The following is a 23055-nucleotide window of genomic DNA, read 5'->3' as shown; positions in this document are numbered from 1 at the left end:
AGCAGATACAGCAATTACTGGAGATGCAACGAACTACACATGAGCAGGCACATGCACAAGCCATTCTTCCAAGACAAGGGCCTGTTCAAACTGATGTGTATGATCGTTTTCGACGTTTGAATCCTCCTGAATTCATGGGAAGTACCGATCCAGCAGTAGCAGAAGAGTGGATTAAGTCATTGGAGTCCATCTTCTCTTACCTTCATATGGAGGATGCAGACAAAGTAACTTGTGCCATATTTTTGTTAACAAAGCATGCAAGGATATGGTGGGAGAGTGCAAGGGTGGCATTACCTGCGATGCCATTGACATGGGAAACATTTAAATCCATGTTTTACAACAAATACTTTAGCAAAGATGTACGAGCCAAGAAAGCTAGTGACTTCCTGAATTTGAAGCAAGGAAACATGTCAATGACTGAATACATACAACAATTTGAAGCTGGAGTTCAATATGTACCATATATTGCACAGTATGACACAAGTAAGGGCGAACATTTCATGCGGGGACTTCGCTCTGAAATTAAACGAGATGTACGGATGGCGAAAGTTGTTACCTATGGAGAGATAGTGGAAAGAGCACTTATGGCAGAACAAGATGAACATGATATTGACAGAGGCAGACAACAACGAAGGCAGCAGTACTTTCAGAAGAGCCAAGGACCAGGACAAGGCAAAAAGACTGACAGCATAGGTACTCGACCAGAGGAACCCCGTGGCAAGGGTCCTCCTCCACGTAAAGAACAAGACAGACCACCTTGTCCTAAATGTGGCAAACTTCATGGCGGGGAATGTATGCAAGGTTCCAATGTTTGCTATCGCTGCAAAAAGCCAGGGCATCTCGCCAAGAATTGTCCAGGGAGTTCTGAGAAAGTGCAGGGACGACTTTTCTCCATGACCAAAGAAGAAGTGGATGCGGATACATCAATGATCACGGGTATGTTCATGATTTCTGGTATTACTGCTATTGTTTTACTAGATTCAGGAGCCACACATTCTTTTATTTCGGAATCGTTTGTAAGGAGACTGGGCATTACAGCAAGTACAACGGAGACACAACTCTCCATAGCCTTACCTTCCGGACAAGAATTACAGACAGATCAGATTGTGCGAGGGTGTCCATTATATGTCCAAGGATATCAGATGTATGCTGACTTGATAGTTCTGAGGATGACAGATTTTGATGTGATATTGGGAATGGATTGGCTCACGAAGTACAGAGTTTCTATTGACTGTGGCTTAAAGATGATCCAGTTTGCACCAGTAGGAGCTGAACCATTCACAGTACCAAGTGCAGGTATATCCTTACCCCTTAGGATAATCTCTTGTATGAAGGCTTGTAAATTATTACAGAAGGGGTGTCAAGGATATTTATCATCTGTTTTAGTTATTGATCCACCGGTTCGTGAATTAAAAGATACAGAGGTTGTTTGTGAGTTTCCAGAAGTATTTCCTGATGATGTAACAGGCTTACCCCCAGATAGAGAGATCGAGTTTGTGATTGATATTGTGGCAGGTACTCATCCGATTTCAAAAGCTCCTTATCGATTAGCTCCTACAGAAATGAAAGAATTGAAAGAACAGTTACAAGAGTTGCTTGATAAAGGGTTTATTAGACCGAGCTTTTCACCATGGGCTGCACCTGTTTTATTTGTGAAGAAAAAAGACGGTACCCTTCGTCTATGCATTGATTATCGGGAGTTGAACAAAGTGACAATCAAAAATAAGTATCCACTCCCTAGAATTGATGATTTGTTTGATCAACTACAAGGAGCTGCTATCTTTTCAAAGATTGATTTACGATCAGGTTACCATCAATTAAAAGTGAAATCAGATGATATCTCAAATACTGCCTTCCGAACAAGGTACAGGCATTATGAATATCTTGTAATGCCGTTTGGACTCACGAATGCACCAGCTGCTTTCATGGATCTGATGAACAGAACTTTCAAGCCATTTTTAGACAGGTTCGTGATTGTGTTTATAGATGATATTTTAATTTACTCACGAACTGTAGAGGAACATCGAGAAAATCTGGAATTAGTTTTGCAAACTTTGAAAGATAAACATTTATATGCGAAATGGAAGAAATGTGAATTTTGGCTTGAACAAGTATCATTCTTGGGTCATATCATTTCAAAAGAAGGCATATCAGTGGATCCAAGTAAGATTGAAGCTGTTAAAAACTGGCTACGACCTACCACTGTTACCGAGGTACGTAGTTTTCTTGGGCTAGCTGGTTATTACCGTCGGTTTATATCGGGATTTTCTAAGATAGCATTGCCTTTGACTGCTTTAACTCGAAAGAATGTGAAATTTATATGGAATGAAGCATGTGATAACAGTTTTCAAGAGTTAAAGGCAAAGTTGACATCATCACCCGTCCTTGCTATTCCAGAAGGATCAGGAGATTTTGTGGTATACAGTGATGCTTCGAAACAAGGGTTAGGAGCAGTTCTAATGCAGCACGGGAAGGTGATTGCTTACGCCTCTAGACAATTGAAAGAATATGAAAAGAACTATCCCACACATGATTTAGAACTGGCAGCAGTGGTATTTGCGTTGAAAATATGGCGCCATTATCTGTATGGTGAACGGTGTGAAATATATACGGACCACAAGAGTTTGAAATATTTATTCACGCAAAAAGAATTGAATATGCGACAACGTCGTTGGTTGGAATTGGTGAAAGATTATGATTGTGTTATTAATTATCATCCAGGTAAAGCCAATGTTGTTGCAGATGCGTTAAGTCGAAAGTCCAGTTCTATTGCTGCAATGCAAGTACAAGAGCAGATTTTATGGGATTTGCAGAACTTGAAGCTTGATGTTATTCCAAAGGGAGCTGCAATTCAGTTATCATCTCTCATGGTTCGACCAACACTTGCAGATAGAATCAAGGCCGAACAAAGTATAGACAGTGAATTACAACAATTGAGGCAGCGAGATGAAGCAAAAGGACATTCGAACTTTGAATTGAATGAGAAAGGAATTTGGACATATCGTAGTAGATTGTGTGTTCCAAAGCAAGGAACAATCAGAACTGATATTCTTATTGATGCTCATGCTACTCCATATTAGATCCATCCAGGAGGCACGAAAATGTACAAGGATTTGAAACCATTATTTTGGTGGCCGGGTATGAAAAAGAACATTGCTCAATTTGTTGCACAATGTCTAACTTGTCAACAGGTCAAGACGGAACATCAAAGACCAGCAGGATCCTTGAAACCACTACCCATTCCTGAGTGGAAATGGGAACATATCACGATGGATTTCATCCTTGGTTTGCCAAGAACACAAAGAGGATTCAATGCAATATGGGTTATTGTGGATCGACTTACGAAATCAGCTCACTTTCTTCCGGTAAAGACTACATACACGATGAATCAATATGCTGAAGAATACATCAAAGAGATAGTGAGGCTTCATGGCATCTCAGTGTCTATTGTATCTGATAGAGATCCCAAATTTACGTCTGCATTTTGGAAAAGTTTACATCATGCTATGGGAACTCGATTAGCATTTAGTACAGCATTCCACCCTCAAACTGATGGACAATCAGAACGAGTGAATCAGATCTTAGAAGATATGTTGAGGGCATGTACTATTGACTTTCCAGGTAGTTGGGACAGTATACTACCGTTAGCTGAGTTTACATATAACAATAGTTATCAATCAAGCATTGGAATGGCACCATATACTGCATTATATGGTGGAAAATGCCGCTCTCCAGTACATTGGGATGAAATAGGAGAAAGAAAATTATTAGGCCCTGAATTGGTACAACAGACAGCTGAATTGGTAACCAAGATCAGAGAAAGAATGCACACTGCCCAGAGTCGACAGAAAAGCTATGCTGATGTGCGACGTCGTCAGTTGGAATTTCAGGTTGGTGACCATGTCTTTGTGAAGATATCACCATTGAAGGGCATTTTGCGTTTTGGTAAGAAAGGAAAATTGAGTCCAAGATATATCGGTCCATTTGAAATCTTGGAAAGAATAGGAGACAGGGCCTACCGAATTGCTTTACCACCGAACTTGTCAAATGTTCATAATGTTTTTCACGTTTCCTTGTTACGAAAGTATTTGGATAATCCTTCTCACGTTCTTCATTACGAACCATTAGAGCTTGCATCGAATCTCTCATATGAAGAACGACCGGTCCAAATCCTTGACCGGGAATCAAAAGTGTTACGAGGCAAGGAAATACCCTTGGTGAAATTGTTATGGCGTAATCATGCAATTGAAGAAGCAACTTGGGAACGAGAAGACGAGATCCAACAGAGATATCTTGAACTATATGGTACGTCAAATTTCGAGGGCGAAATTCTTTGAAGGAGGGGAGAATTGTAATGCCCGGTTACTCGTACAAATGATTATAACACGTTTATGTCGTTTATTTTGTAGTTAATTACCTTATTAGATTTCACATGATGATTGAAGTATCAATATTGAGATTGACCATGACTTTTATATTGTTTATGGTGCATTGAGAATGAATAAATGTCAAAATAGTGATGGTAAGATGTGTACATAGAAATAGTGTTATGAAGTTGGTAGGAAATGAGATGTAGATATGGTAGTTTTTACGGGTTTTAGCATAATGATTTGAATATTGATCCAAATTGTGTGAGGCCATAACCATTAGAAAGCTAAGACATAATGCTACAACTTTCACGTTTTGGGTTTTGTCCAAATCATTGTGGAGGACAAGCCAAAAGCGCCCCGAAGTGTGTCGTGTATACCGTCATTCCTTCACTGACACATGTTAGGAGATTTGGCATAACTTTTTACTCAGACCTCCAAATGACCTGAAACCAGTGGGAGATTCAAGCCAAGACATAGGGCTACAATTGTCTAGTTTACCATTTATTCAGATTATGAGCGGACGAACCATTTCCGGAGCAATCTTTGAAGAGTCAGTGCGCAGAGGCAGAACAAGTGGCGCCCGAGCGGTAAGATTCTACCGCACGAGCGCCGGTACACTAATGGTTCACGAAATTTACAGAACATATGGCGCTGGAGCGGTAGAAAATGACCGCCCGAGCACCGCCTTACATATAAGAAGATAAGTTACGGGTTTCTAAACCATTCCATCAGCTCCTCTTCCCCTTTTTCACAGAAAACTCGAAGGAAACATTTAGAAAACTTCTCCAAAGAGCTTCTTTCTTCATTTCCTTCATCATTTTGAAGATAGATCTTAGTACTCCACCTCAAGAACATCATATAGGTGTAAGTTTTCTTCCTTTTTAGTTATCCTACATGTATAGGAGTGATTTTCAGCTAGTTTATACAATAGTGACTGAATTATTGGTATATTTGACAGTATAGGAGCGTGAAACACCGTCTCAAACCAGTGTTCTTAAGCTTGGACTGTAAGTTGGCATGTTCTTGAAGTAATACATGAGTAATATTATGAATTGCAAATGCTTCTCATTGATTATTGATATATGTACATTGTTAGTATGTTTATTGATGAAACATAGCACCATATTCCATTGTTATGTACTAAATAAGAAAGTAACTCATGAATATTGATGTTGGGTGCTATGTTACATGAACATTGAAAAGGAAAATGAATGATTTTACATGATATAGAGCTTGTTGACATCATGGGTGGTTTTAAGTCAACCAAAGCTATTGGCCAATATATGTTCATGGGGCGTGGGGTTGCCAAAGGTTGCTCCCTGACGTCCAACACAGTAGTAGCTATATAATAAAGCAAGCATGGTAGTACAGGTCAACTAATGAGGCTCAAGTACAAAATGAACATGAATATATGCTATGATATGACATGGTTTAAAGCTTCATTGTTGCCACGACTTGATATGTATGTTCCTTCGATGCATATTGATACATACAACTGCCAACTTATTGAGTTTTATAAACTCACGTAGCTCATGTATTACAGGATCAGGTAGTGAAGAGACCTAGGACGCCGGTTCGCCAATGGATGCTTGTGACGTGTCTCACCTCGACAAGAACCGGGCTTCTTATTGTATAGCTTCCGCATATGTATTATAAGTTTTACAATGTCAGGGTTTGAAACATGTTTTACAATGTTTATGTCTATGTGTAGAATGAAGCAGAATACGTTTGTGTAGATGAAATATGTTTTTATATATATGAATGTAGTTGCTTGAGTTTTGGGTTAAACAAAATGTAGGGGCATCATGCCAAAATTTTTCTAAACCGTCAAAGTGTTGTTCCTTGGTTGATTTGCTTCATACTATAGTGATATCAATCAAACCCTATTTTGATTATGGTAATTATGCTAAGTATAGAGTAAGGGTGTGACACAAAGGTCACAAGCATGTTCACCAACTCTTCAAGGCTTGGCTCAAGCTTGTTCATATTGAAATTCACCACAAAAGGATCGAACGAGCTCGGCAGTGACAACAGTAACACGTCGGTGGTCAACTCCGAAGGCAAGATCAAATCCATGCCAACGAGCTTATCAACGAGCCCAATCAACTTTAGGCCATGCTCATGGACCGAAGCCCCATCTCGCATGCGTAAAGTGATGAGCTCCTTGACTGTGGCATGCCTTAAAGGCCGAGTCTGCTCACCAAAGAGCTCCTTGAGGTGCATATGAATGTCAGCAGCATTCTTAGCATCCTCGAATCGCCTCTGCAGCTCATCGTTCATCGAAGCCTGCATATAACACCTCGCCTTCAAGTCATGGTCGCACCAATCCTTGTAGGTCTGCAATTCCTCAAGAGTGCAGCTAGTCGGAGCCTCAGCAGGGGGCGACTCAGTCAGTGTGTATGCAATTTTCTCCGAGTTCAAGACAATCTTTAGATTTCTTAGCCAAGTGATATAGTTAGGTCCGGTTAGAACGTGTTTTTCGAGAATAACGGAAAACGGGTTGCGAATTGATGACATTGTCAAAGATTTGTACTGAAAAGTAAAACAGATAAATGTTATTGACTATTTTAAAATATTTAATAAGATATAAAGTTTGGACTTTTACTTTATAAATTATCGCTCCCACTGTTTTGACATTTTCACTACCCTCTAGTGAAAACGGGAAACACTTTCCTCAGTAGGTACGTAAGGTCCAATTAGCGAATTGTGATCCCGAATAATATCGGCCAATCACAATTCCTAAGAGGTAGTTTCCAATTGCATCGCCATGCAGCCCTCTACGTATACTTTTGTCTCACGTTTGATTAGGACCCAATAATATGACGTCGTTCATCTTTACGTGTCAAGCCTAACCCATCGATATTGAACCTTAATGGACGGTCGTCATGAGTTCCCTCAATAATATGAGCCGAAATAATGGGAGTTCCACGTAGTTCACATCACTATGTCAATGGATGTCACAGCTTTCCGGTACCCAGGGCCCCCTCAATAATATGAGCCGAGCCCCGAGTACGGGTAGCGTTCATCATGCATCCATTGTCGATGGAAGACAAGGAAATTATAAACAAATTTATAATTTCCTTTTTCCGGCTTGATATTAATTTTGAATCTTATTCAAAATGAGGGTTTTTTTAATTTTGAAAGATCTCATCATTAATTTTATTTTAAAAGCTCGCCATGTTTGATCGTATGTTTGCCGGATTCATGCAACTTTGTTATTATAATAATAATAACGCACATACTCATTATTTATAACATATCATGCATATACTATAAATAGAAAACAATACAAGGATGATCAATCGCCCCAAGTACTAATGGCCCGTGTGAGCTAAACACGGCCTAGGTCCAATCCTAGGGTAAATGCACGGGATGCAAATGCAACTATATTATTACATTAGCATCCAATATTACATGTCTTCGATCTTCATAATCACCAAGGCCACCATCTTCCAATCTTGATCTTCCACTATTCTAATATTTACAATTAAATATCCATGGCACATAGGGATACATCTCATGGGGTGGGAATGGGCCATAAACCAAGCCTACTTTAAATTGATAATTATTACAATCATACAACACAAATATCCTAGCATACACCTAGCAATTTGGGCTTGGGCTTTTGATCATCCTTCATGCACAATATCACATATCATACACCATCAACTAATTATCACTATAATTAATTGATCCAATATTATATATCTTGATCCAATCACTAACCGGTACAATTATAAATTAAATTAACAAAGTATACAAACACCTTTGTCTACTTTCAAATTAATTTATTTATAATTGAATTTCTTGTAAATCACAATTTACTATAAATAATTAAAGTCCAACTTCAATTATTTATTTTATGAGAAAATATATGCAACAATTGTAAATTTAAACTTAAGGGCCCAAAACTCACTTTTCACCAAAAATACTTTGGCCCATTTAAATTTCACAAAATATGTTGACCATCTAATGGCCCAACAACTCAAGGCCCATGACACTAAGATTGTCCAAAACACTTTTGAAAACCCTAGTCGTCATCGCCGTCGCCGGATTCCGGCAACAAAAAATTTTTTTTTTTATATTAAAAAACTGGAACTTTCAGGCAGCCCCTCGGGCTGCCCCTTGCTGCCCGAAATTCTCGGGCAGCCCTCGAAATTTTTTTTTTTTTTATGTAAAATTTTCCGCCTTGATGAATATATATTGCAAAAATATTTCTCAAGCGGTTAGAAATCGATCTCAACATAATATTACGTAAATATTACACAAAAAACCGTAACCTTAGCTCGGATACCACTTGAACGCGGACCGGTTACGGTGGCCGGAAGCGCAACGGAAGTCAAAAATTTCACATTTTCAAGCAAATATTTCGGCCACCCCTTGTTTTGTGCAATATTTACAAAACAAACACATACATAGGATGTAAGAAGGATTTTACCTATCAACCTCTTGAGGTTGATGTTTGGCTCCAACTTTGTTGTAAACAACAAAGCTCTTCTAGGATGAAGATCTACAAGCTTTCCTTCCTCCAAAATTAAGCCCACCACTAGCAATGTAAATCCCTTCTTGTTTTGCACTAGAAAAACAAGAAGATTTTTCAAGGAGAAGACTTTTATTCTCCAACACTTGAAGAACAAAAGAGAGAAAAATTTGAGAGAATTTTGGAGAGGGATTTCGTCCAAGTGAGAGGGAGAGAATGAGAGAGTGAAGTCTAGTTTTGGGTGTGGGAAAAGTTGGGAGAAAAAGTTGCATGCCATGCAATATTTTAATCAAAAGTAATCCACACCCTTTCACCTCCCAAGCATGCAAACCCTAGCATGTTTTATATTATATGATTTTTAACACATTAAAAACCATGGACTAAATTTTAATTATCTCAAACACATTTGAGATTAATTAAATATTACTTGAAATTACCCAAGTCCCACTAGTTAAATAATTTATTTTAATTGAGTTCTACAAGACTCAAAAAATATTATTTAATTAATTCAACACTTGAATTAATTTAATTATTTGGACTCTACTAGGTCCACTAGTGTTTTAATTAATTCAACACTTGAATTAATTTAATTTAGTCCACAATAATGTCTATGAAAATCACAATTTTCAAATACAATATTCACTTGACCAAATTTTAATCTAGGAACACTTCCATAAATTAAAATTTATATTTCTCTCATAGAAGTCATACTTCTATTTTTCTTTACGCTTATAAAACATTTATAAGCCGTTCAACACATTGAACTATTTTACTTCTCATCGTGATTTACAAAGCTAGTACTTGTGTGACCCTCAATGGTTCATTGATACAACTAGCCGTGGGTTCACATCTTCATGTGATTCGGACTAAACATGTCCTTATTCGAGCATATCCCAATTGCTCCATTCTTACTTATCAACTCCTTGATAATAAGAACGTCAGAACTCAAGTCTGATAGTACCCAACTAATCACGTTAAACGCCTAGAAGCATCGCTTACGTGATTCCCTAGGTATCACATTATAGTGCCTGCAAGAACCATTCAATTATGGTTAGCGTACAGTACGGTCCCTTCAACTCATATATCCCGACCGATTCGACAACTATTGGTTTATCGAGAGTTGTCAATGAATCGATACTATGTGTCATGTTGTGGTTGCATCGATGGTGTAATCTATGAAACCCCTTTCATAATTACAACCATACTCTGATCAGAGATTTCAATCCACACATACATGAAAAACACATAGGATATCCATACCCGTAGGTAAGCGGTGAATCCCCGGCTACAATGCATCGACTCCTATATGTTTCGCCGTAACACCCAACCTTGCCACCTGATGACCCCACAAGAGTCGGTAAACAAGTCAAAGTGAAACGCTAGCACATAGAGTCTCAATGTTGTCCCGGGTCATAAGGACTAATGGTGTACAACCATAAACTAGGACTTTTCCACTCGATAAGTGAGAACCACTTGGAAAGTCCTTTATAGAGGGTTGTTCAGTGCACTCTACAAGGAGCACCTATCTGCATGCTCGGACATCACAATGTCCCCTACCAATGAAACATGGTACTCACATCGCAGATACTAGTCTCTAACTCGAGCGGCCTTTATCCTTCTTAGTGGCGGCTGAATCGACTAGGAACCGTTTAGAATATACACTATTCCAAATATGAGTTTCATGATACTCATCATATGAGCATCTCATATTCTTTCTACTATATGTATATTCAAGGACATTATCTATGCAACTAGCATGGGTATAAAGATAAAGATGCGCCAAATTAATAAATTCAAATATTATTAAAATAAAGATCATTTATACAAAGAGTTTCATCGTGAATAGTCGGCCAACACTTGGCTCGACGTGCACCTACTCTAACACGCATATCATCCACAGACTGACGGACAGTCAGAACGGATGATTCAGACATTGGAAGATATGCTGAGAGCTGTAGTACTTGATTTTAGCACTAATTGGCAAGATGCATTGCCTCTCTGTGAGTTTTATTACAATAACAGTTATCAGAAGAGTATTGAGATGGCTCCTTTCGAGGCATTGTACGGAAAGAAGTGTCGATCCCCTCTTTATTGGGATGATATCTCTGAAGTTCCTGAGACTGGACCTGATATGATCAGAGATATGACTGAAAAAGTAAAACTCATTCAGAAGAAATGAAGGCAGCCCAGGATAGACAAGCCAAATATGCCAATCTTCGACGTAGACCGTTGGTATTTGAGGCAGGAGACCGAGTGTTCCTGAAGATTTCTCCTTTCAGGGGTGTTGTCCGATTTGGAAAGAAAGGGAATTTGTCTCCACGATATGTCGGTCCATATGAGATTCTTGCAAAAAATAGGAGACCGTGCTTATCAACTTGCCTTGCCGCCTTCATTATCTGTAATACATAATGTTTTTCATGTATCGATGCTGCGGAAATATCTCCCTGATGATTCACATGTTATTCAACCAGAAGAGGCTGAGCTTGATGAGTCTCTGAGTTATATTGAGAAACCGGTTCAGATTATTGATCGTAAAGAGAAGCAACTCAGAATGAAGACCATCCCACTTGTGACAGTCCAGTGGACTCGTCACGGCATTGAAGAAGCTACTTAGGAGACTGAATCAGATATGAAACAAGAGTTCCCATAGTTATTCCACTGATGTGAATTTACTATTTCAGTTTCTGTTATTTCTGACTTGATTGCCTGTGATATGATTGCTTGAGATTTCGAGGAAGAAATCATGTCTCAGAGGGGGAGAATTGTAAAGTCCGAGATTATATCACTTTAACCCGAGATTTGTTAATTTACGAATTTTGGAATGATGAATTAGACTCCACGGTTTTTGTAATTAATTAGGATTAAAATTGAATTAAAGATTGAGCGGGGGCCGATTTGCAAATAGTGAAAAGTTGAGGGACTAAAATGCAATTAGGACTTGAATGTGACACTTGTCACATTTATGCATGCTAATATATATTGGTTATATCGAGTAAATAGAATTGGAATTCTTCTATTACGGAATTCGATATAGGAACACCATATTTGGTTATATCGAGTAATAGGATCAGAGTTCCTTCTATTACGGAATTCGATATAGGAATACCACATTTGGAAACCGGGATTCCTAGACTAGGATTGAGTCTAGTCTGAATGATAGAGTTATGAGCATTGTCGCCAGTCTATGATTGTTTATGTTTCAGATTTTGATACATATATCTGTTACCTGATTACATGCTTTATATTGTTTATATGATTGTATGTTTCGTTGATTTATACTGGGATTTATTGTCACCGGAGTTATCCGGCTGTTGTCTTGTCTGTATGTGTACATGACAACAGGTGGGACAGGATCAGGGTCCAGGAGATGAGGAGAGATCGTGATTAGAGTGGAGGCTCCGGACTTTGACTATGATGTATAATAGGGGTTGAACACTTGACATTAGTTGTTAAACCTTAGTTTAGTTTGAATGCATACAGTACAGGACTTGTATTGTATTTTATACTGATATGTATATGAGTTTGATTTCACTACGTTCCGCACTTTAAAAAAAATTTAGACCCTGTTTTATAATTGATTAATTAGTCCCAACGATGATTAAGTGTAAGGCTCGAGAATTATCGGTTGTTATTAATGTTAGACTTGAAGCCATGAGAATGCATGATATTTAGATTGGAATTGTGAAGCATGGCCGAAGCCACACTGCACCTGCGGTGCTAAGACTACCGCACCCGCGGTGTATGTGACAGAAAGGTGATGGATTTGTGCGAAGCAACACCGCACCCGCGGTGCGAGCAAGAACGCACCCGCGGTGGTGAGACTGCACCCGCGGTCGTGCAAGAGCCGCACCCGCGGTGATCGAAATTCAGAAAATGCATGGGCTGCCGAAGCATCAGCGCACCCGCGCTCTTGAGGTACCGCACCCGCGGTCGTGCGTGTCATTTGAAAAACAATAACACTCGTCCCTTGCATGCAATATATGATAGGTGTCTTCATTTCCATTTTCATTCAGAACAAGAGCCGAGAGCACTTAAGGGGATGAGCTTTCATTTCTTTTGATCTTTGACTTGGGGATTTTGAGTGATTTATCCATCCGATTTGTACTTTGAGTTAAGATTTGTGCTCCTTGCATCAACGGCTATAAGATTTGTATTGGCTATTGTGAACTCGAGACTTCGACTACGACACCGACTATTCGACAAGAAAGGTATAATTCATGTGGTCACGGGATTGCACAACTCGATTCAGATTTGATACGAGTTTCCCTAAATCACATACTAGATTGTTATTACATTTCATTATGTAATGCCTTGTTTATTGATTTATATTCGAGTCCTGAGATAGGAGATATTGGAAGACTGGCCAAAACTAGACGTTTCGGTGTATCGACGCATAGGAGTATATTTGCTCTATGTGTAGACCCTCGATACAGAGTTGACCGAAGTCTAGGAATAAGACGTACCGTCGCCCCGAGTGGTTGGGTAGGTGACAGACCGTCTTATTCACACCGGGATCCCTAGATTAGAAATGAGTCGAGTCAAGATTTAAATGTTGAATACAGATTTGTATTCTTCGACATGTTTAGATTTGCATTCATGTTAATTGATATATGCTATGCTTTTGTACATGATTTATGACATGGCATGCATCCATGTTTTATACTGGGATATGTTCTCACCGGAGTTATCCGGCTGTTGTCGTGTCTGTATGTGTGCATGGCAACAGGTGGGGCAGGATCTGGGTCACGAGCTAGATGAGAGGTTGATGATAGCGTGGAGATCTCGGGCATGGAAGATTTCTAGTGGTTTCTATTTAGATTTGTATCACCTATGTTTGTAGTTGGTATGTAAACACTGGTGTATGGTTGTACTAGACAGACATGTATGTACATTATGTTGTTTATTTCAGTTAAAGACATGATATGCTTTAGTTATACATTTGAATTAATATTAAAAGCAAAATTTTGACCCACATTTTCGAGCAAAGATCCAATTAAATCCCAAAAGAATTGAGTTAGAGCCCGGGTCCCCACATTAAGAACTTGATTAGCGTCCGGGTCCCCACAATGAACCCACGGCTAGTTGTATCAATGAACCATTGAGGGCCACACAAGTACTAGCTTTCTAGATCCCGTTGAGAAGTAAAAATAGTTCAAAGTGTTGAACGGCTTATAAATGAGTTTATAAGCGTAAGGAAAATTAGAAGTATGACTTCTATAAAAGAGAAATAGTTCAATGTGTTGAACGGCTTATAAAGGAGTTTATAAGTGTAAAGAAAAATTAGAAGTATGACTTCCATAAAGGAGAAATTAGTTCCATGCGTTGAACGGCTTATAAATGAGTTTATAAGCATAAAGGAAAATTAGAAGTATGACTTCTATGAGAGAAATGTAAATTTTAATTTATGAAAGTGTTCCTAAATTAAAAGTTGGCCAAACAAATAATGTATTTGAAAATTGTGATTTTCATAAACATTATTATGGACTAAATTAAATTAATTCAGGTGTTGAACTAATTAAACACTAGTGGGCCTAGTAGAGTCCAAATAATTAAATTAATTCAAGTGTTGAATTAATTAAACAATATTGGGTCTTGTAGAGCCCAATTAAAAATAATTATTAGACTAGTGGGCTTGAGTAAAATCAAGCAATGGTTAAATGGTCTCAAATGTGTTTGAGACATTTAAATAAAAGTCCATGGGCTTTGTAATTGTTACAAACCCAAATAGAACGGCATGCAAGGGAGGTGAAAGGTTGGGAGACAACTTTTTGTATAACCAAGGCTTGGTATGCAACTTTTTTACTTTAACTTTTCCCACAACCAAAAAAATGTCTCTCCTTCTCTCCTAGCATGAATAGTGGCCGAAAATACTATTCATCCTCTCCAATTTTTTTGTTATTCAATTGTTGAAGAAACACTACACTTCTCAAAGAAAAATGCTCTAATTTTTCTAGTGCAAAATTAGAGTGGTTCTAGCTAGTTGGTGGTGGGCCTAATTTGAAGGAAAGATTCAAGAACAAGGAGAGCTTGTAGATAGTTTCTACCATTGAAGAGCTAAGGTGTTTACACCTTAGTTGGAGCCATACATCAATCCTTGTGATTGATAGGTACATTTCTTAACACACTATGAATGTCATTTTGTGTTTTATTGTATTTGCTACACACTTTCACTAGGTGGCCGAAATTTCTTGATGAAAATTAAAATTTTTAAACTTCCGTTGCGCTTCCGTTCACCGTAACCGATCCCCTTTCATGTACACCATTAGTCCTTATGACCCGGGACAACATTGAGACTCTATGTGCTAGAATTACACTTTGACTTGTTTACCGACTCTCATGGGGTCATCAGGTAGCAAGGTTGGGTGTTCTGTCGAAACATATAGGAGTCGATGCATTGTAGTCGGGGATTCACCGCTTACCTTCGGGTATGGATATCCTATGTGTTATCATGTGTATGTAGATTGAAATCTCTGATCAGAGTATGGTGGTAATTATGAAATGGGTTTCATAGATTACACCATCGATGCAACTACGACATGACACATAGTATCGATTCATTGACAACTCTCGATAAACCAATGGTTGTCGAATCGGTCGGGATATATGAGTTGAAGGGACCGTACTGTACGCTAACCATAATTGAATGGTTTTTGCAGGCACTATCATTTGATACCTAGGGAATCATGTAAACGATGCTGCTAGGCGTTTAACATGATTGGTTGGGTACTATCAGACTTGATTTCTGACGTTCTTGTTATCAAGGAGTTGATAAGTAAGAATGAAGCAATTGGGGTATGCTCGTATAAGGACATGTTTAGTCTGAATCACATGGAGATGTGAACCCACGGCTAGTTGTATCAATGAACCATTGAGGGCCACACAAGTACTAGCTTTCTAGATCCCGTTGAGAAGTTAAAATAGTTCAATGTGTTGAACGGCTTATAAATGAGTTTATAAGCGTAAAGAAAAATAGAAGTATGACTTCTATGAGAGAAATATAAATTTTAATTAATGGAAGTGTTCCTAAATTAAAATTTGGCCAAGTAAATAATGTATTTGAAAATTGTGATTTTCATAAACATTATTATGGACTAAATTAAATTAATTCAAGTGTTGAATTAATTAAACACTAGTAGGCCTAGTAGAGTCCAAATAATTAAATTAACTCAAGTGTTGGATTAATTAAATAACATTGGGCCTTGTAGAGCCTAATTGGAAATAATTATTTAACTAGTGAGCTTGAGTAAAATCAAATAAAGTCTAATTGGGCTCAAATGGGTTTGAGACAATTTAAATAAAAGTCCATGGGCCTTTTGTAAATGTTACAAGCCCACTAGGGTTTGCATGCTTGGGAGGTGAAGGGTTGTAGAATACTATTGCATGGCATGCAAGACAACTTTTCCCACAACCAAGGCAACTCTTCCCTCTCTCATTCATGTACCTTGGCCGAAATTTCTAAAAAAATTTCTTTCAATATTTCTCTTCATTTTGGTAGAGGATTTCTTACACTTCTCTTTGAAAAATCCTCAAATTTTTCTAGTGCAAAATTTGAGGGGATCTACCTAATTAGTGGTGCGCCTTATTTTGAAGAAAGGAGGAGAGCTTGTAGATCAATTCATCCTTTCAAGAGCTAAAGTGTTTACACTTTAGTTGGAGCCATCATAAACCTTAAGATGTTGATAGGTAACGATTTTCTCAACACCCTATGCATGAAAGTTGAGATTTTTGTATATGCTTACACACTAGTACATGGTTTTCGAATTTTAAAAATTTTTCTTGCCAAAATTTCGGTTTTCATGAGATGAAAACATTTTGAGCTTCCGTTTCGATTTCGAACACCTTAAAACGATCCCTTTCACAAAGTTTGTAGCCTCTTAAACTGAAAGGGGAGCGGTTAAGGTGACCGGAAGCGCAACAGAAGTTTAAAAAATCAAAATTTTCATCAAAAATTTCGGCCACCATGAGGATAGTGTGTAGCAAATACAAAAACACAAAAATGACATTCATAGTGTGTTTAAAAATGTACCTATCAATCTTAAAAGATTGATGATGGCTCCAACTTTGTTGATATACAACTAAGCTCTTCAATGGCAAGACAATCTTCAAGCTTCCTTTGAGCCCACCTTGCTCAAATATTAAGCCCACCACCAACTAGCTAGAACCACTCTAATTTTGCACTAGAAAAATTAGAGCATTTTTCTTTGAGAAGTGTATTGTTTCCTCAACAATTGAAGAACAAAAATATGAGAGAAAATGAATAGTATTTTCGGCACTATTCATCCTAGGAGAGAAGGAGAGACATTTTTTTTTGTTGTGGGAAAAGTTAAGTCAAAAGGTTGCATGCCAAGCCTTGGTTATTCAAAAAGTTGTCTCCCAACCTTTCATCTCCCCATGCACATTCTATTTGGGCTTGTAACAATTACAAGGCCCATGGACTTTTATTTAAATGTCTCAAACACATTTGAGACCATTTAACCATTACTTGATTTTACTCAAGCCCACTAGTTTAATAATTATTTCTAATTGGGCTCTACTAGACCCAATGTTATTTAATTAATCTAACACTTGAATTAATTTAATTACTTGGACTCTACTAGGCCCACTAGTGTTTAATTAATTCAACACTTGAATTAATTTAATTTAGTCCATAATAATGTTTATGAAAATCACAATTTTCAAATACATTATTTATTTGGCCAACTTTTAATTTAAGAGCACATTCATAAAATAAAAGTAACATTTCTCTCATAGAATTCATACTTCTATTTTTCTTATGCTTATAAACTCATTTATAAGCCGTTCAACACATTGAACTAATTTCTCCTTTATAGAAGTCATACTTCTAATTTTCCTTATGCTTATAAACTCCTTTATAAGCCGTTCAACACATTGAACTATTTTTACTTCTCAACGGGCTCTAGAAAGCCAGTACTTGTGTGGCCCTCAATGGTTCATTGATACAACTAGCCGTGGGTTCACATCTCCATGTGATTCGGACTAAACATGTCCTTATATGAGCATACCCCAATTGCTCCATTCTTACTTATCAACTCTTTGATAACAAGAACGTCAGAACTCAAGTCTGATAGTACCCAACCAATCATGTTAAACGCCTAGCAGCATCGCTTACATGATTCCCTAGGTATCAAATGATAGTGCATGCAAAAACCATTCAATTATGGTTAGCGTACAGTACGGTCCCTTCACTCATATATCACGACCGATTCGACAACCATTGGTTTATCGAGAGTTGTCAATGAATTGATACTATGTGTCATGTCGTAGTTGCATCGATGGTGTAATCTATGAAACTCCTTTCATAATTACCACCATACTCTGGCCAGAGATTTCAACCTACATACACATGATAACACATAGGATATCCATACCCGAATGTAAGCGGTGAATCCCCGAATACAATGCATCGACTCCTATGTGTTTCGACAGAACACCCAACCTTGCCACCTGATGACCCCATGAGAGTCGGTAAACAAGTCAAAGTGTAATTCTAGCACATAGAGTCTCAATGTTGTCCCGGGTCATAAGGACTAATGGTGTATAACCATAAACTAGGACGTTTCCACTCGATAAGTGAGAACCACTTGGAAAGTCCTTTTATGGAGGGTTGTTCAGTGCACTCTACCAGGAGCACCTATCTGCATGCTCGGACATCTCAATGTCCCCTACCAATGAAACATGGTACTCACATCGCAGATACTAGTCTCTAACTCGAGCGGCCTATATCCTTCTTAGTGGCGGCTGAATCGACTAGGAACCGTTTAGAATATACAGTATTACAAATATGAGTTCCATGATACTCATCATATGAGCATCTCATATTCTTTCTACTATTTGTATATTCAAGGGCTTTATCTATGCAACTAGCATGGGTATACAGATAAAGATGTGCCAAAATAATAATTTCAAATATTACTAAAATAAAGATTGCTTATACATAGAGTTTCATTGTGAACACTCGGCCAACACTTGGCTCGACGGGCACCTACTCTAACATAAACATCTCCCTATAATAGTGATTGGGCACAAATCTCTTTCTCATTAGCCTCTTCATCTCATCCCAAGAATCAATGGGTCTCTCGTTATACCTCCTTCTAGTGGTCTTTAATTGATCCCACCAAATGAGAGCATAGTCTAAGAATTCCACCACCGCTAACCTCACCTTCTTTTGTTCGGAGTAGTGGTGACACTCAAAAACAAATTCTACCCTCTTTTCCCATTCTAAGTACGCCTCCGGGTCAGATTTGCCATGGAAGGAAGGAATTTTCATCTTAATGCTACCCATGTTACCATCTTCTCTATGCCCATCATTAAATCTACCCCTCATAGCTTCTTCTCTTCCTCTACCGACTCCTCTACCTCTTCCATTCCTACCCCAATTTTCATTTTGACTCTCCTCTTCTCCCCCCAAATCATATTCCTCATCTTCGCGTCTACCCAAGTCTCTAACCTTAGATTTACCCCCACTAGGACTCACTTCAATCCTATCCAAACGCTCATGTAGTGACTCCATCTCAATCTTTATCATCCTAGAAAATTGTCCAGTCAATGCCTCCATTTGGACCATAGATAACCCCGGATTAGAACCATCTCCTACCTCTCTCTCCATTTAATTTCAAATTTGTACCTGCAAGAAAAGGTTAGTAGAAATAAAATAATTCTCACCCAAATGCTCACGATCACTCCAAAGAAATTCACTCGTCTTTTCTCTCATTTTTTTTTTTGCTCTCAACAAATACTCACTAGTCACTCCAAAGAAAATTCTCTCACACTCAAGTATTGTCACTCCAGTCCGAGAGTGCTCTCAAGGTGCTCAAGCTTTGTATTTGAATTTATAAAACAATCAAGTTTAAACTTGTGAACAAATGCGACCGACTCACTTGGACTGTGTAGACAAGAAATTCGAATATATGAAAATTTTTTTTTTGACTGTGAGAGGCAATCGAATGTGACTCTCTAAAGGAAATAGAACAATATATAAAAAAGATATAATAGTGGATTTTCGGAATTTTTGTACTCGTTTTTTTTTTGGCTTGAGTACTACTCGAAAATCCCAAAAAAAATTAAGAAGATTGACCTAAGTTTCGAGAAACACTGTTTCACGAAAACTAGATTGTGATAGAACGAAACAGATCTGTTAACGATTGAATAAATAACACAGATCTAAAATTTAATAACAAGATACTTACTTGATTTCAATAAACCTGGCCCTGATACCACCTGATGCAATCCCGCCCACGAGATCTTTGATTTGTCCCGATCTTTGAAACAAGTAATTGATAGGTGTGATAATCGCCTCTAGATCACGCGGTCTAGCAACAACTAATCAACGATAGGAACAATTGCGTTCAAGAGAACCTCCAAAGAACCCGTCCTTGGCAACCCTCGTGATATTCGATTGACAAACGCCACAAAAGTTAAATCTTTTGATAAGTTTGATTTGATACAACGCAAAAGTTATAACGAAACTTAAGCTTGTTTTTGAGAAAATTCTCAAAGAAGTTTTTATAAACTCAATCAATGAAGAAAAAGTTTTTTTTTACAATGATAGATTTTTGAGTATATATTGTTCACAAATCTCAAAGATATCAAATCTAGTTACCAAAAAAAATAAAACTCTAAAATAGAAAAAATCTTCTCGCCAAACGTAAAGGACACGGACCCCGTGTACAGGTCCGGAAGGGGGTCCGTGTAGGCACTGTTATTTTCATGTCTCGAAATTAGTGGACACGGACCCCGTGTACGGGTCCGTGCTCGGGTCCGTGTAGGCTCGGGATTTCTCTTCTTCAAGTGTAATGGACACGGACCTGTGTACAAGTCCGTGTACACGTCCGTGTAGCCTCGGTCAACCAGAATGATGCTTGAATAATGTTCTTTTGATCTCCAGACATACTCCCATGCATCACGAGCCCTTCTTCGCTGATCATCACTCCTTGTAGTGCCTATTTGAACTTCCTTAGCCGTCCTTTGAACACCATGCCCGACCAGATTCGCATAATACTCCCCTTCTTCAAAAAGATTTTTCCTCAAATCTTGCCTACCTACACAAAAACGAAACAAGTTAATAATAAAAAGAATTAAATTATCAACATGCTCACCTTTCAACACTAGGTTGTAGATGCCATCTCCCACACGCACCATCAAAGTTTTGAGCCCTAACTCCATGGCAGCATTCACTATCAACTCATCAACCTGAATATATACCAGGTAACAGATGACATAAAATGATAAAATACCGTTAAGTATCACAAAAATCAAGTTCCTCCCCTTCTTAGACCTAGTTAACACAAAAATGATATCCATACATGTGTACGACCATAGTTCACTAGGAATAAGACATAGTTCATGCACGATATAAGAATCTAGCCCAAATGTCCATCTCTTATATGCAATGCATGCCTCACAATCCCACTCAACATACCTCTTCATATGCAACCAGCACATATAATCATGCATTTTATCAAAGATAAAAACACCACTATATGCATCACTAGTACGTAACTCATGCCATGAATATGGAATGAAGAATTTATTCTCCTTAAAACTCATTATGCACATAAAAATTCTTATATTCAGTCATGCTATTTCCAAAGCCATCTTCAAACAAATATGACTCATGCAAATAGAACATACTAGATGTACTACCCATGTAAACATTTAACACATCACAAAGATTTGAGTATAATGCATACAATCCATTGTCATGACAAAGATTCATCAATTTGACAACTTTTGAAAAGTCACAATCACTAACATTTAAATTTAATTCATGCATTATATCACCATCTTCAACGTTGTGACTCCTTGACAAAATCGTCATCTCATCGTTAGACCATTTGGACATCACACTTTCAACACTCACCCCAAATTCTTGAGCACAACACAATAATGAATTAAGGTAAGGCCTAAAATCATACCTCATGTTTGTTGCGTTGGCAATTATGCTTACCTCACGGTGATTGCTCTCAACACCAAATGGATCATCCCATTGCATTTTTACACCTTCCACATTTGCTGGTCTCCTCATCACATCTTCATCATAACCCTGCAAATGAGAAATATTAATGCTCGAGATTGAACCGGCTATATCATCACAAGAATAATAAACAACTTTGTACAAAGGTACTTTAAGGGGTTTATACAAAAGTAAACAACTCTCATCCTCTCTCTTTTCACTCTTTTGGGCCTTAAAATTATTTTTCTTTTCTTTCTCTTTTTCTTTTTCTTTGGTCCTCCAACACTTGCTTTGGGGACAAATGAAGCAATACAATGGATTCTTTCTTTAAAACAAATGAATAACGATTTTTGAACCCATCATGAGTAACGTGCCTATCAAATTGCCATGGTCTACCCAACAAAATATGACAAGCATGCATGGGCACCACGTCACACAAAACCTCATCCACATACTTCCCAATAGAAAAGGACACTAGAACTTGCCTATTTACTTTCACCTCTGCACAATCATTCAACCATTGAAGCCTATATGGTTGAGAGTGTTTTATTGTAGGCAATCTCAATTTTTCCACCATCTCAACACTAGCCACATTAGTGCAACTCCCCCCATCTATGATTACATTGCAAACTGATGCGAACATGGACGTCGCAAGGAAAGCATGGGATCCTTTGCAGTTTTCGGAGGGACCAATCACGAGGGGTCGACTAAAGAGATTCAAGGAGGCACTACAAGGAGTCATGAGCAAGCCTGAAGGGGTCGTGATGCATGGGAGTACGTTTGGAGGCCAGCGGAATATCATTCAAGCATTGATGGAGCAGACCGAGTCTGAACGGACCTACACACGGGGTCCGTGTCCTGTACTTCATGAGATGAGTTATTCCAGTAGCTCCACGGACCTGAAGACGGACCCAGGCACGGGGTCCGTGCCCTATGTATTTGGCGAAGACAGTGCCTACACGGACCCGTACACGGAGGTGAGCACGGGGTCCGTATCCCTTGTTTCCGATTGAAGATTATTTACAGTATGTACACGGACCTGGACACGGAGGTCTGCACGGGGTCCGTGTCTAGTGTTTTCTGCGCGATTTTATTTCTTTCTTTAGAGTTTTACTTTGTTAGGAAACTAGATTCTAGTAATCTTTTTTGATATGTAAACATCTTGGACGAAATTTTAACACACAATACACATGTTATTTTGAGTTTATCAAACTTGTGAGAATTTTCTCTCA

This window comes from Primulina eburnea, chromosome 5, assembly GCF_022965805.1.
Source record: "Primulina eburnea isolate SZY01 chromosome 5, ASM2296580v1, whole genome shotgun sequence".
In the NCBI taxonomy this organism is placed as follows: domain Eukaryota; kingdom Viridiplantae; phylum Streptophyta; class Magnoliopsida; order Lamiales; family Gesneriaceae; genus Primulina; species Primulina eburnea.
This window is presented reverse-complemented; position numbering follows the sequence as displayed.